The sequence below is a fragment of the Prionailurus bengalensis genome, chromosome X (genome assembly GCF_016509475.1).
Source record: "Prionailurus bengalensis isolate Pbe53 chromosome X, Fcat_Pben_1.1_paternal_pri, whole genome shotgun sequence".
Classification (NCBI taxonomy): domain Eukaryota; kingdom Metazoa; phylum Chordata; class Mammalia; order Carnivora; family Felidae; genus Prionailurus; species Prionailurus bengalensis.
In genome coordinates, this window is record NC_057361.1 from 126,694,753 (window position 1) to 126,710,148 (window position 15,396).

The 15,396-nt window shown below is 49.6% G+C and overlaps 1 long non-coding RNA gene and 1 other non-coding gene across 6 annotated transcripts; one reads left to right on the forward strand and one right to left on the reverse strand.

The window, feature by feature from the left end:
* Positions 1-3,801: 3,801 nt before the first annotated feature.
* Positions 3,802-8,090, reverse strand: LOC122477989. Its single transcript, XR_006295810.1, has 2 exons — positions 7,988-8,090; positions 3,802-7,734 (listed from the first exon to the last, which is right to left on the reverse strand). It is a non-coding gene; the product is annotated as an uncharacterized LOC122477989 (long non-coding RNA).
* LOC122477988 lies at positions 4,470-7,502 on the forward strand. Of its 5 annotated transcripts, none has more exons than XR_006295807.1 (5): positions 4,470-4,585; positions 4,878-5,308; positions 5,528-5,656; positions 5,899-6,507; positions 6,851-7,502. It is a non-coding gene; the product is annotated as an uncharacterized LOC122477988 (transcript). The 5 variants fall into 5 exon arrangements; XR_006295806.1 differs by having other exon boundaries at positions 4,878-5,079; XR_006295809.1 differs by having other exon boundaries at positions 4,878-5,042.
* Positions 8,091-15,396: the final 7,306 nt, after the last annotated feature.

Genomic DNA, 15,396 nt, shown 5'->3' on the forward strand with positions numbered 1-15,396 from the left:
CTGTCTACGCCTCCGTGCGGGCTTCTCTCCGTGTGTCTCTTCTGTCTCTCACAAGGACCCGTGTCATTGGATTTAGGGCACACCTGGAGAACCCAGGATGACCTCCAGATTCTTAACTTCATCACACCTGCAAAGACCCTTTTTCCAAAAAAGGTCACAGTCACAGGTTCCAGGAGTTAGGATGCGACACATCTTTTCAGGGGCCACCGTACACCCAACTAGACCTCAAGAGCCCAGGCCCAGGCCTGCCCAGCCAGTCTCCCCGGGGGAGGGTCAGAGCCCGCAGCGAAGGACCACAGGGGACTCTTCTGCCTCTGTTCCGGGGAAGGGCCCCCAAAGCTGTGTTGCCCTTGCCCTCCTGCGAGGCCTGCTCCCTGCAGCCAGAAGTACCCTGAGTGAGTGTCCCAGCTCTCCCCCTGAGCCAGGGGCAAGTAGCTGAAGGCCTCTGGCTGCAGACCAAGGCTCTCCTGGCCAGGGCCTAGGGCCATCTGAAAACAAGAGATGCCTGAGCTCTGCTTTTGTGAGGAGGGGTACAGCTCAGAGGCAGAAAGGGTGCCCACCTCATACTCACTTCCCAGCCCCCCCGCCCCGGCGGGGTGGGGGGGGTGGAGGGGGGGTTAGGGGGGTGCTGGGTGGGTGAGACACGCAGTTCGCCGGTTCTTCCTCTTGCTTTTCTTTGCCAGCCTCTTTCATAGTCCTGACCTCAAGTAACCCATTATCAGTGGAGCATGCGTCGGGAGTCAGCCCTGGATTCCAATCCTGGCTCTGCCACGTGGACGGTGACCTGTCGGAAAATGGAGACCCCGGTGCCCAACCTGCAGCCCAGCTCAATGGTCACGAAAAGGTCTGGGGGGCAGGGGCGGCAGATGGAAAACGGGTGTGGCTCTTTCCTTCATCTGCGCACGGACTTCCCCAAGGTCCCCCCTCAGTGCACCCCCTTTTCTCCTCTTTGCCCTCCTGGCTTAAGTGCGTTGGTCTCTTACTGGGTGCCCCCACAGCGTCCCATGGATCCCAGGTGGATGAACAGATGACTGGATGGACTCAAAACCCCCGGGGTCTGACCCACGGGAGGTGCTTGGCCAATGCCGCCCCTCCCCTGGCCCCTTGGCGGGGGGGGGGGGGGGGGGGGGGGGGGGGCGGGACACGGCGGGCCGGCCACTGCTACTCAAGTCCTGGATGCAGCCCAGATGGGAAGCAGAAGTGCCCCGGGGTGCCCTGGCAATCAGGCCAGATCCCCCGTGGGGCGCGCTGGGACCGGCACGGGGCCCAGCCGCCCTCCCGCTGCGACGCGCATGCTCCATGTCCCCCACCACGCCGCCGCCGCCGCCCCGGCCCCGCCCGCTCCCCGCCCGCCTCCCGGCCCTGCTCCTGGCTCTAGACAGAGGAGGACGGACAGCCTCGCAGAACGCGCCTCCTGAGAGCGGCGCCCAGGGACCAGGTCGAGACCGGGCGGGGAATCCCGCCATCTCCTGGGGCCGCTGTCCCCGAGGGCTTCTCGGAGGCGGCAGCCTTGGCCTTGGGCCTGCCGGGGGTGGGGGTTAGGACCGACAGCCCGGCAGCGGCCCGCGGAGCCCCAGTATGCCGGCCTGGCAGGGCTGTGGCGGCCCAGAGCGGGACCCTGCGGAGGCGGGGGGGGGGGGGGGGGGGGGGGGGGGGCGTCTCGGCAGGCAGGTGGCCATGGGGCGAGGGAGAGGGCCCCTGGAAAGCAGCCTATGTTTATTGACTGCGATTCGCCTCTGATCCTGGAGCTGGCAAGGGAGCCCCCGGCGGGGGGATTTTGCGCCCGTGTGTGTGGGTGCGCTGGGCAGGCCGGCAATTCGAGGTGGCGGCACTCCTGCTCAGGGGCACCTGGCGAACTCAGCAGGCACAGGTGGTAAGGGTCCCAGACGTGTCCTGGCCGCTAGCTATCAAGGGGGCGGCGGGGGGGGGGGGGGCGGTGGTGCCCCCCTTTGGTGAGACCGTTGGTGGTGAGGAGCTCCCCAGAAGAAGGTGTAGGAAGAGGAAGCCAGGGGTGGGATGGAGGGCCTGCAAGATCAAGAGAGGGAGGGAGCGAGCTGAGCGGGGAAGGAGCTCCAGCAGTCCTCCAGTCCCACAGACGTGTGCCTGGCAGCCCCTGCGGGCCAGGCCCCTGCAGGCATTGGCGATATGGCAGGGAAGAAAATGGCAAAACTCGCCCCACGTGGGTCCAGGCCTAGTGGCAGGGCGCACACGACAGGACAGCAAACATCTTAAATGAAGGATGCTAGAGTGTGTTCATCGGTGGTAAGTGCCCTGGGGAAACTAGAGCAGAGGGAAGGAGGTGAGGGGTTGGGTCGCAAGTCTGAGTAGATGAGGGTATTTCAGAAAACCTTGAAGGAGATGAGAGCGTGTACCGGGCGGAGGGAACAACCAGTGCAAAGGGCCTGAGGTATGAGTGGACTGGTGTGTGGAAGGGAATGCGCAGAGGACGGTGTGGCAGGAGCAGAGGGAGCAAGCAGGTGGGAGGGGGGCAGGGCGAGGCCAGGAGGGGCCACATGGGTCTACTCTGAGTCAGATGGGCACCCCGGGGAGGGCCGTGAGCAGGCAAGGACAGAACCCCATTAGGAGGTGGCCCTGTTTACCATCAGTTCAGCCTCTGCCCCGCCCCCGCCCCCCACCGCCCAGGACAGGGGAGACCCCAGTTGCAAGGCTGATCCTCAGATGATCCTTAGAGGGCTTTGTTGGGTGGAGCAGCGTGGAAGGCCCTGGGGTGACCTGCGGCCTCCCTAGGCCCAGGGCCCTGGGGCCGACCCACCCAGCGGGCTGCAAGCGCTGAGGTCCCCAGGGAAGGCTGCCGGAGCCAGGAGGAGGCAGCCGGGGTCTGGAAGTGCCAGGCCTCAGAGGAAGTCCGCCAGGAAGGAAGAAGCCTGACTGCAAGAGGCCTGGCGCCACTCCTCCTCACAGATGAAGAAGCCCCAGTTCCTGATCCCAGTTCCTGTGTGGGGTCGCCTCCTGCCTTTCCTGGGGTTTGTTTTCTGTGTTCTTTTCCTGGGGAAATAGCCCCATCTCCTGGTCTTCTGTAGGCACCAGCACGGAAGCCCACTGGCTGCCTCTTTTTTTTTTTTTTTTTTTTTTTCTTTAATTTTGTTTAAATCTTTCTCTATTTTTGAGAGGGACAGAGAGCCACAGAGCGCAAGCAGGGGAGGGACACAGAGAGAGGGAGGCACAGAATCCCAAGCAGGCTCCTGGCTCCGAGCTGTCAGCACAGAGCCCGAGGCGGGGCTCGAACTCACGAACCGAACCGTGAGATCATGACCTGAGCCCAAGTCGGAGGCTTAACCGACTGAGCCACCCGGGTGCCCCTCCCTTTTCATTTTGAACACCGGCAAGCAAACAGACGAAATCGAGAGGACAGTCTAAGGCAGCGCAGGTGCCCACCCCCCGGGGCTAGCGGCGGCCTCCAGCTTGCCTTGTTTGCTTGTTTCTCTCTTTCTCGGTTTCTCCTTCCCTTTGTCCTTCTATCCTTCGCTCCCTGCTTTTCTCGCTCTCTCGCTCTCTCTTTCTCTCTCTCCTTTTCCCTTTCCTTTGTTTTTGCTGAAGTAGTTTACAGGAAGCGTGCATACCATTTTCTCCCTACGTGCTTCAAGAAGGAAGGACATTTCCTCCCATGACCCAGGGCCGTTATCCATCCAACCCATGCCCGGCGCGGGCTCCTGCTGTCGTCTGAGAGCCGCTGCACAGTCACCCTCCAGGCCCCCACTGCCTTTGACTCCTCTTTCCTTCACGCCAGCATCTCATCAAGGACTTCGTTACGCTTGACCATTGGCCGTCTGGTTATCTTTTCATCTGAAGCAGCCTCTCTCCCCGGCCTCGTCTTTTCCCCCTGGCGCTGAGACACGCAGGGGACCGGAAACAGCCCACCTTCTAGATTGGGCCAGTTGCTCCCTTGTAGCTAGTGTCTTTAAGTGGTCCCTCTGTCCCCAGTATCCTTTATAAACCGGGTGTGGGGGCACAAGGCTGCACTAGAATTGGGTCCAGCTTTGGCAAGAGCCTTGTGCCCTCCCTGGGGTGGCATCGTCACAGGAGGCGTGTCCGACCTGTGTCCAGCAGCCGTTCGCTTAGCTTTCTGTCTCAGGACCAGCGGTAAGCAGGGGAAGACATCTTGACATCGTGCAGCTATCCACGCCTCCTAGGCCTGTCACCCGGCGGTTTTCGCGTCCACTCCGCCTTAAGGGATTCTTTCCATCTGATTAATGTAAATGTCTTCATCAGACACATGAGTTTATTTCTTCTGGGCTAGTGTTGGTTGACAGCTCGTCACTGGCGATAAGGGACCTTGCGGCAATTTAAATGCTCCAGGACCCCGTCCCCCCATCCTCTCTCCTGTAGCATGAATAAGCTGGAGTCACCCACGCAGCAAAAGCATCCTGGGCCCGCTCCCCACCAGCCACTGCCTGGCTCTTCCGCTTCCCCACCGGGGAATTGCACATTCTGGCCTCCAGCTGGGTGCGGAGCACATCCTTGGAGCAAACTTTCTTTGGCCCCGCTGTTTCCTGGCACTGAGAGCCGGTGCGGAGGAATCAGACACTGCCCGCTCTGTCCCTGACAGACGCTTCCTGCCCTTGGTGTGAGCCCCCGCTGCCTCCTGTCCCCAAGGCGCACACGTGGTCTCTCCCCTTTTGCACCCCCACCCCGGCCCCAGTCTCAGCCCCGGGACCGCCCGGCTTGGGCCCACCCAAGGGCCAGATATGAGCCATGCCCTTAGCCTGCTACTCTCTTTGCTCACCCGCAGCCTTCGGCTCTCAGCCTGAACGTGACTCCTTCAGAGAGCACCCCTCCCCTAGCTATCATGGCTCCCTCCATAGTGCGTTTCGCTAGCCTGGTCTTCCTCTGTTCCTTGACACTGAGGTTGTTTACAGGTGGAGTGGTATGTGTGTGTTGGGAGTTTTTCTGTAAGGACCCTGACCTGAGAGGAAAAGGGGTCAGCAGTGGAGCTTCCGGGGATGGCTGGAAAGTCGGGGTGCAGGGGTCCTGCCCCCATGGGAAGAAAGGAATGAGAAAGAGGAAGCCAAGGCTCACCGGAGGTGGGCAGGACTCCCTGTCTGGCGGCCCACCGCCCAGGTGAGGGGAGAGGGCGGCAGCTCGGTCTGGGAAAGTGTTATGGGTTGGATTGTGTCCCCCAAGAAAGATGTGTTCGAGTCTTGCCCGCCAGCAGCTGTGACTGGGACCTAACCTGGATGAGGTGGTGCTGGACTAGGGCGGGCCTCATCTCGCACTTGGCTTTTGCCAATCCCCTTAGCTTGTTTGTACCCCCGCGATGGCAGCCATTCTCTTGAAGGCCGGACCCAAGGTGAGCGGGGCTCCCTGACCGTCTCCGTCCGCCCCCTCATCATGCCCCAGCCTCACAGCTCTGGCAACCCCGAGTCTCCCCTTAGCTGCTGAGTTCTCTGGGTCCCCACCCCCACCCCCACCCCCACCCCCACCCCCACCCCATGTTTGGTTGCCGCCCGCCCATCCTGCGACCCATGGGGCTGAATTCCCCTGCAGCCCTGGGAATTTCTCACTTTAGGTGCCGGTATCGTTTGAAGACGTGCCCGTGTACTTCATCAAGACAGGATGGAAGCTTCTGGACCTCAGTCAAAGGATCCTCTCTACAAGAGAGTGTTGCTGGAGAACTACCGCCATTTGGTGTCACTGGGTAAGGACCTCACACCCACGTCCAGTCGCCGCTACTGGATCTCTGAACGGAATCGCTTGTTGGTTACCGTAAGCCCGAGAATACGTGCATTGACCCCTAAGTGGTAACCGCACGGGCCCCCATCGTAGTACTTTTGCATAGAAAGTCGTGGGTTGACTAGACCTCTTCTACCCAAAAGGTGGACGCATGTTATCCTTGAATGTGTATGTGCGCTCTTTGAGACTTCATTTATTTTTATCAAGGCTGCACTGTACAGAGTTTAGCAGTTTCTGTTCCTTGAGCCAAGCCAGGCCAAGAGGCCCAGGAGAAGAAGAGCGTTTGGTTTTGCAGCCTGAATCAATCCAGAAAGGAGCTGGGGTGCCCCCCCCCCGCTGCAACTCACTGCAACTCACTGCGACTCACTGCGACTCACTGCGACCCACTGCCTGCGGGGCTGCAGGGGGCCTGTTTCCTCCATTTCTTCTCTCCAGATTTAAACTCTATAAACTAACCACACACAGGGAGACTACTTTCTTCCCCTTGGTTCTTTCTGACCCTCACTGGGCAGATGCAGGGTTCACAGCGCAGTTCCGGAATCGTCAGTCGATGCCACATGTCCCAGCAGCCTCCTGACCTCCCTGCAGGCCAAGGAATAACACCGTTATCCTGCTGGCCCCAATCACCACCTACTTGGGGCTCCGCGTGCCCGCCTGGCCCCCATGCATCCAAAGTCCATGCATCCAGAGTCCATGGCGGTGCCCATGTTGCTGCTCAACCTCGTAGACCAGCTGGGGGAGGCGGACGAGGAGCTGGCGGGCAACTACGCAGAGCTGGGGGACTGGTGCGCCCAGAGGATCCTGCAGCATGTTCAGGTTGGGGACGTGTCCGGGGGACGGGAGGCGGATGCTGGCCACCAGGACGGGTCTTGGGGGGCTGGGGAGCGGGGGACCCCCGCTCCCCACCCCCTGCAGCACCTCCTTGGCTCACGCCCCACCACCGCCACCCCAGCTGGGCGCCGATGGTCCCCTTTACGGATGGGGAGACACGGAGGCCGGGGAAGCGCAGGACCCTACACCCTGGGGAAGGACGAGGGCCCAGGAGAGCTCCGGAGGGAGGGGCCAAGGGCAGGAGGGAGGGTGTCGGAGCCCCTGGCGTGTTAGAGGGAGCAGGAGACCCGGCCAGATCCAAGTCTTTCCAGGCCTCTGTGTGTTCCAGGACAGCCACTTTGGTGGTAGTAGCAGGATATCCTGCTTGGAGATGGTCGGACTTGGCAGGTGCCTGGAGGATGAACTTCAGGAAGGTGTGGGAGATGCATTTGGCCAACTGTCACTATCAGGGAGTGAACTTCTCAAATTCAAGAAGAATTTAGAACTCTGTCTCCGAATGCCACTGTTGTTATAATTTTGTCGTCCACTTTCACCCTCCTACTGTCAGGGTCGGCCTTCCGCCACAGGGGCCATGGTCTCAGCTGCCGGCACCTGTTTCTCGGGTTCCCGCGCCATGTGCTCTCAGGCTTTACGACGGCAGCTGCATGATGCCTAACGCTTTTCAAGCAGCCCACTGGACTTCGGAAGAAAAGTTTCAGTAGCATGTCTTCCAGAAGGAACTTGGTACCTAGGATAAACAGTTTGGTCAAATCTCAGAAAATCTTTGTGTTTAGTTACTATAGCAGTCCTGGTGACAGCAACTATTTCCCTAAAGCACGTTATAAAGTCTGGTGTGAAGGGTGTTTAGTCGAGATCAAATGTGTTTTAAGAGCCTTGTTTTTCCCTGAAACTTGGTTCCTTTCTTCATGTGGTACAGTCTTTATTATTTCAAGATCAGAGATGATTTATCAAAGAAACAGTTGTATACAAGTTGGGAGATAGTTCCTCCTGGAAGTTCTGCTTTATTTCATCCTGGCAAAAATGACTTTTTCCGAAAACACTCACGGCCTACGTGGAATCAAACAACTGAATGATGCATCCCATTCTGAAAGTCATTCTACTCAGTGCTACGATGGGGTCCTCAGGGAAGTGGAGGGTCCCGGAGCAGCTGAGTGAAACTGAGGGCAGGAGCGAGGGGGCCAGAAACCGAGGGCACGTTAAAAAGCAGGAAACCTGGGGCGCCTGGGTGGCGCAGTCGGTTGGGCGTCCGACTTCAGCCAGGTCACGATCTCGCGGTCCGTGAGTTCGAGCCCCGCGTCGGGCTCTGGGCTGATGGCTCAGAGCCTGGAGCCTGCTTCCGATTCTGTGTCTCCCTCTCTCTCTGCCCCTCCCCCGTTCATGCTCTGTCTCTCTCTGTCCCAAAAATAAATAAACGTTGAAAAAAAATTAAAAAATAAAAAAATAAAAAAAATAAAAAGCAGGAAACCCAAACCACTATGCGAGTCTACCAAACCAGCGAGTGAGGAATTATTCTGTGTCATATTCTTATTAACGACACATAAACACTCTCTATTTTATATGCTTTTAAATTTATTGTTAAATACACAAGCAAAACATGAATATAATTCTCATTTTAAAATATTAAACAAATAGGAATAAAATAAAAGCTCCTTTTAGCCATTCTCTAGGCCCCTCTCAATTCCCCCTTCCCCGGAAGATCCTTCCCGACATTTCCTGCATGTTTACATGCATATATGTACGGACACACTGGAGAGTTTCTCATACTCTATGCTTATTCTGCAACTTGCCCTCTCTCCCAATTCCCCCCTTTCCCAGAAGATCCATAAGGAAGCGTGCCTGGGAGAGAGTTTTTAATTATAGCTCTGTACTCCACAGCATGGATATAGCAGACTTTGTTCCCAGCTTCCCCTCCTCGGTGCACATTTAGGGGTCCTGCGGGGTTTCGCTGATGGGCACAATGCCGCATGGACACTCTTGCCCCATCACACACACACACACACACGCGCGCGCGCGCGCGCGCGCGCGCGCACGCGCGAACACTGCTGTAAGATTGAGTCAGGGAGGGCAGCGCTAGATGGCTCCAACCAAGAGACCACCAATGATGCAGCTAGTGGCTTAGAGAAGACTGAACATTGTTACTCGCTCTCATAAGGGTCAGCCGAGCACTCCAGGTTGAAGGGACATCTCTGTTCCACGCCGTCACTCAGGAAGCCCAGTGCTTCTCAAACCATTTGTGGTGAAAGACCAGTTTATGTCCACCCACCCCCCCCAATCCATTTTGCCCAAGGCTTTTGTAAAATGCAATAAAGATATCATGGTGATGTTGAGTTGCTATAAAAGCTTCACAACACTTCCTCCTGATGGACTCGCCTCATCCTGGACCCTAAGGGCACCTTGTGGCTGAGCAGTGGTCCAGGAACCACGCCCAGGAGCTCAGCTCGAGGGCATTGCCTTGACTGCTGGGTCAGCTCCTGCACAGGTGTATCTGTGCTCTGGATCCTGTGAAGTGCAGGGAGGACAACGGTGCGCATCCAGGGTGAGCACTTGTTCCCTGAGCAGGTGAGGGAGAAGTTGGACACATCACCCCTCACTCTCGCATTCCGTTGGTGAATTCTTACTCCCATGGCCACCATACCTGCCCCCAAGGGAGCCTGGGAAACAGTCTAGCTGAGCCACCCAGCACCCGGGAAGAACAGCCTTGCACAGAGACAATGAACAGTCTCCCCCATAGATACCCAGAAGTGGGTTCAAATGGTACAGGCATTTGAAAAATACATACTGTCAAACTTCTCTCCAAAAGGGTGTGTACCAAGCATGTACAAGAGTTCCCATCCCCCCCACACACACACAGTAGCCAATACTGATTGCCAGAAATTATATCTCCTTGTCATCATTGGCATTTTTCATGATTACTAGTGTAGTCGGGGTGGCCATCTTTTCAAATATTTATCGTTCATTCATACACTTCCGCAAACTGCTTGTTCTTATTCTTTGTCATTTTTCATATTGACTTGTAGGGATTTTTATATGCTTGACCTGAATCCTTCATTTGTTATACATGTTGCATATGCTTTCCTCCACACTGTCACTTATTTTTAACTTAAATTATAGTGCTTTTATTGCGATGCAAACCTTGTAGTTTTCCTCTTCATGCTGTCAAATGTATCGCGTTTTTCTTCTATGGTGTCTGCTCGCTTCAGCATCTTCTTTATCCGAAGACTAGAAAGATAAATTTCTCTAGTTTTTTTAAAATAATTTTTTATAGTTTTATTGTCACAGTTCTTCTCATGTTTAGATTTTTTAATCACTTAGGAATCTCTTTTCATCTATGGGATCTGTTTAGAATCTACTGTTTTGCCCAACACCATCCTTTCCCCTGTTAACTAAAATGCCAAATTAATTATGTAGAATATAAGCGCCACACTTTTATGAGAACAAAGGCTTTGTTTTATCTACCCCTAAAACAGTATCCGCCACATCATAGACAATCACTGTTTGTCAAATGAATTAAGGGATGGATGGATGGATGGATGGACACTAAAGTGCCAAATTTTCTTCAGTGTATTTCTGGAATTTCTGTCATTCCATCAATTAGTATGCTGACTCTTGCATCAATGCTATTTCAATTACTCTAACATTATAATATGTTTTGATACCTTTCTTTCAAATTTTAGGGCCTATCTTGTGCATTTCTCTTCAGAGTGGATTTACAAACCAGCTTATCAGTTTCCATTAAAATCTTCTTGGGATTTTTATTGGGGTGCATTGAAGTTATAGCTTAATTTCAGAGGAACTGACATCTCTCAAAGTTGAGTCTTTCTTTCCAAGAACATGATATATCTCGTCTTTTATTGAGGCTTGCTTTTATGCCCTATAGTGAGTTTTTGTATTGTTCTTCACATCTGTCTTAGACATTTTAATACATTTTCGTCCAAAGCATTCAATAGTTTGTGTTGCTCATGGGATCAGGAGGTTTTTTTGGTTTTTTGTTTTGTTTTGTTTTGGTTTTGTTTTTTATTTTTGTTTTTTTGTTTTTGTTTTTGTTTTTGTATAACATATTTGTCAGTTGCTAATTGCTGGGAAGGTAGAGCTTGTGAAAAGCTCTCGTATGATTCCCAGGTCCTTCTTTAAGATTCTCTAGACAAATGAGCATAACATCTCTAAATAATTAGGTTTTTCTCCACCAATACATTCATCCTGTATTTCTTTCTTGTTTCACAGTAATCAGGACGACTCCTTTACGGAAGAGTAGCAAGGATACTATGAATTGGTGTTGAATTTTATCAAAAGTTTTTCCTACATCAATTGAGATAATACATTTATGTTTCCTCTTTAACCAGTAATAAGGTGAATTACGTTAACAACTCTGTCAGTATTAATTTAGCATTGCATTCCTGGGGAAAACCCTACTTGGGCATGATAAGGGATATGAGTTAGTGTCTTTTCATAAGAAAGATTGGTCTACACAGAACTTTTACTCTGCTAGCTCCGTCCAATTGGTAGTCAGAGTTATGATAGCCTCAAAGAATGTGTGTGGATGCTTTCCATATTTTCCAGTGCAGACAAGGGTTTGGGCAATATGGTTACCTGTTCTTTTAGGTTTTACTAGAATTTAACAAAACCACCTGGGCCTGATGACGTTTTAAAGGATAGATCTTTGACTATCTTTAAATTTCTTCTGTGGATATTGGTTTATTCTGATCTCACACCTCTTGACCTATTATTATTATCATTTCTATTTTCCCTCAAGGTACCCATCTTATCTACATTTTCCAGCTCATTTATATGAAGCTGTATGCATATGTGTTCTTTTCCAATTGTTTAGAAAACTTGTATCTGCCTCTAAAGTTATAGCCTACCCTGTTTCTTACGATACTTATTCATTTCTTCACATTCTTTTCTCTTGACCAAAATTACCATAAGTTTGTGCGTTTTTAAATTTTGCTTACTTAACTATTCTCTAGCTTTTTGCAGTGCATTTGTTTCATTAGTCATTATTTTCAGGGTCAGTGGCTTTCCTTTGGTCAAGAACTTCTAACTTTAATGTTTTGGATTCAATTAATATGATTTCTGCTTCTGAACTTGTTGGGATTTTCTTTGTGACTAAATACATAATCACTCTTGGATAATGTTCCATATACCTCTGAGAAGCATCTGTATTCTCTGATTCTAAGGGCGGTTATATATACACCGTATATCTCTTACATGGAGCTCATGACTTCTGTTACTCAAATCTTCCATATTCTTACTTGTATTTCGTCTCCTTGGTCTGTTAATTCCTGATAGGAGTACAGTAAGTCTTTTCTGCTCTGATTACGTCCAGTTCTTTTTGAATTTCTTTCAGTTTTTTGCTTCATATATTATGAAGCCATGTTGGGCACAAACGTTTGTCCCTGTCATAACTTCTTTGGCCTTATGTCTTTTCTTTACAAGAATGTTTGTATTTGTCTATTTGGAAGAATTTTGCTTTGGATTCTATTTTACAGGATAGTATTGCTCTACCTGCTTTTTTCTGTCAGTATTTTTCTAGCATTTTTTAATCTATTTATTTTGACCCTTCTCATGATTTCTTTTTTAACAAGACTCTCAGTTTGTTGGGGGTAACAATGTGCCGAGTTTCCAAACTACATTTCCCAGCCTCCCTTCTAGATAGGGACGACCAATGAAATGAGAGTGGAAGTCATCGGGTAAGGGTTCTAGAAAGTTTCTTACAGTGATCTGAATTAGTGGGAACTTCCCCCTTTTGGTCCTCTTTTGCCCTTTTTGCTTTCCCCAACCTGCATATACATATTCGATGGCTGGAGCTTCAGCAACTCTCTTGTTACAGTACGGAAAATACTGAAAGAATCATAAAGACTTCTTTTGATGCTCTTGAGGAACTAACCAAAGCCAGTCTACTTTCAAACATCTCAATACATGAGAAAAATAAACTCTGTGTTTAAACAACCACTGTTGCGTGTCTGTTATTCCATCATCACTGTTCCTGTGTTTTAATGCCTGTGGAGGTAACCAGTGTTATTAGTTTCTTGTGTACCCTTCTAGAGATATTCTTTTTTTTTTTGTTATTCTAAGTGTACTTTTTACTTTACATTATGAAAATTTTCAGACATACACATAAACAGCAAATTGTATAATTTGGTACCTCCATGTACCCATCACCCAGCTTCAACCACTATCCATCAATATTCTATGCATCACCCCGCTTCAACAACTATCCATCAATATTCTATGCATACACACACACACACACACACACACACACACATTCTTGTTTTATACAAATGCCAGCACATTATTCACATTCTCCATTGCCTTCTTTTTTATGGTTTTTTTTTTCTTTGTGAGAGAGAAACAGACAGGACGTGAGCAGGGGGAGGGGCAGAGAGAGAGGTAGACACAGAATCCGAAGCAGGCTCCAGTCTCCGAGCTGTCAGCACAGAGCCCGACGCAGGGCTCGAACCCACGAACTGTGAGATTATGACCTGAGCTGAAGTCAGGCATTTGACTGACTGAGCCACCCAGGTGCCCCACCATTGCCTTCCTTTTTAAAATTAACATGTATGATGGAGATGGTTCCATATCAGTACATAGTTTCTTCATTCTCTTTAGTGTCTATCAATATTTCTTTATCGTTTCACATGTATCCAATTATATCTGTAGAATAAATTCCCAGATGTGGAGTTGCTGGGGCCAAAGGTGTATGTATTTGTCATTTTGATGGATGTCGCCAAAGTACCTGCATAGAAGTTGTGCCACAGCTCCAACCCCAATTAGCAGTGCAAGAGAATGCCTGCTCTCTTTGCCCACACCTTTGTCAATCATGTATACGTGCAAACGGCTCTACTTTTGCCAACCTGATAAATGAAAAAAGGATATCTCATTGTGGTCTTAATTTTGATTTCTCTTATTTAGAAGTCATTTGTATTTCTTTCCTGTGAGCTGCATTCACAGCTTTTGCCCATTTTTCTCTTGAGTTGTTGGCATTTTTCTTACTATTTTGTAAGAGCTATTTATATCATAGAGAACTTAGCCCCCTTGTCTCTGATATGAGTTGCAAATAAGTTTCCTGATTTATCGTTTTCTTTGGCCTTTGTAACAGCAATCTTTGTATTAAAGAAACTTTTTTGTTTTTGTGTATTGAATGAACCAAGCTTTGCTCTTTTGGTCTTCTGAGGTCTAAACTGTACTTTATTTTTTTTTAATGTTTATTTATTTTGGGGAGGGGGCAGGGGGGAGGGGCAGAGACAGGGAGACACAGAATCCGAAGCAGGCTCCAGGCTCTGAGCTGTCAGCACAGAGCCCGACGCAGGGCTCGAACCCACGAACCGTGAGATCATGACCTGAGCCCAAGTCGGCGCTTAACCGACTGAGGCACCCAGGTGCCCCTAAATTGTACTTTAAAAAGTCTTTCCTCCTCCAACATCATATTTTAAATCTAACATGGTTTCTCCTAGTATTTTTATAGTTTCGCTTTTTTAATCTTTAAGTCTGATTTGTCTGAAATTTAGTGTGCTGTATATCGCGAATAGGGATCCAACTGTATACTTCGCCAGGTGACCACCCACCTGTCCCAACGCCATTTACTGAGAATCCATTTTCCCCCCAGGGAACTGAAATAACATTTTACCATATACTAAATTCCTGTCTGTATTTATGCGTATTTTAGAGTATCTATTTTTTTCTATTTTTCTGTCATGTGATTCCTACACCAGTACCACACTGTTTTCTAATTACTGTCCCTTTATTATGTTTTAATATCTGATTGGACCAGTGCTTCTCTCATAGCCTTCCTTTAAGAACATCTCTGGCTATCTTCACGCCTTTAGTTTTCTATATTAATGTTAGAAGTATCTTGAAAAGTTCCAAACAACTCTGTTGTCATAAAATGTTTTAGATCATATTTCATTTATAGATTGATGTTGGGAGATTTTCCACCTTTATAAAGCTACAATTTTCTAAGAACAGAGTAGACTTTTGCATTAATTTAGGCCTTTTTATGTCTCTGAGGAACATTTTAATGTTTCTGTACGTAGATCCTGCATAGTTCTTAAACTTGTTTCTACATACTTTATTTCCTTTTTGTTAAGCGGGGACTTTTCTTTTATTATGTCTTCTAACTTGTCATTTGTCTCAATGATTTTGTCCTGGCCTACTTACTGTATTCCTCTTACAAGTCCTTGTAACATTTTTTAAGAGCAGATTCTCATTGGATTTTCCAGATATAGAAGACATATCATCTGCAAATAGCCATCATTTTAATTCTGCTTTTTCATGTTTTAACCTGTCAGATTGTGAGGTACAGCACAGACGCAGAGACAGGTGTAAATCCTATCTGGTTTGCATGCATTTCCTGTACTTTACATAAAAGAACATACTCTTGTAACCATCCCCAGATCAAGAACTAGAGCCCCACTCTCCAGCCCCAGCGCATCTCCCCACAATCAACTCCCTAACTTCTATGGTAACCCTTTCCTTCTTTTCATCAGAGTTTTGCCACGTAAACATCCATCCATCCATAAATAACATGGTTTACTTTTTGCCTGTTTTTAAACTTTACATAAATGCAATTCTAATACATGTATCTTTCTATGTCTTGTTCCTTTCACTCAGTGGTGTGTGCTTAAAATTTAAACATGCTGTAGTGTATAGGGAGTTTATTCCTTTGTGTTCTAATAGAGTATTCCATGGCATAACTTTACCATAGTGTTATTTATCTATTCTATCCCTGCTGGATATCTGGGCTGTTTTCGGCACACAAATTCTGTGGCAAGCCATTGTATTAGTTTCCTGTGGCTGCCATAACAAAGCACCACAAACATGGTGGTTTACAAGAACAGAAATTCACTGTCTCGGTTCTGGAGGCCAGAAGTCCAA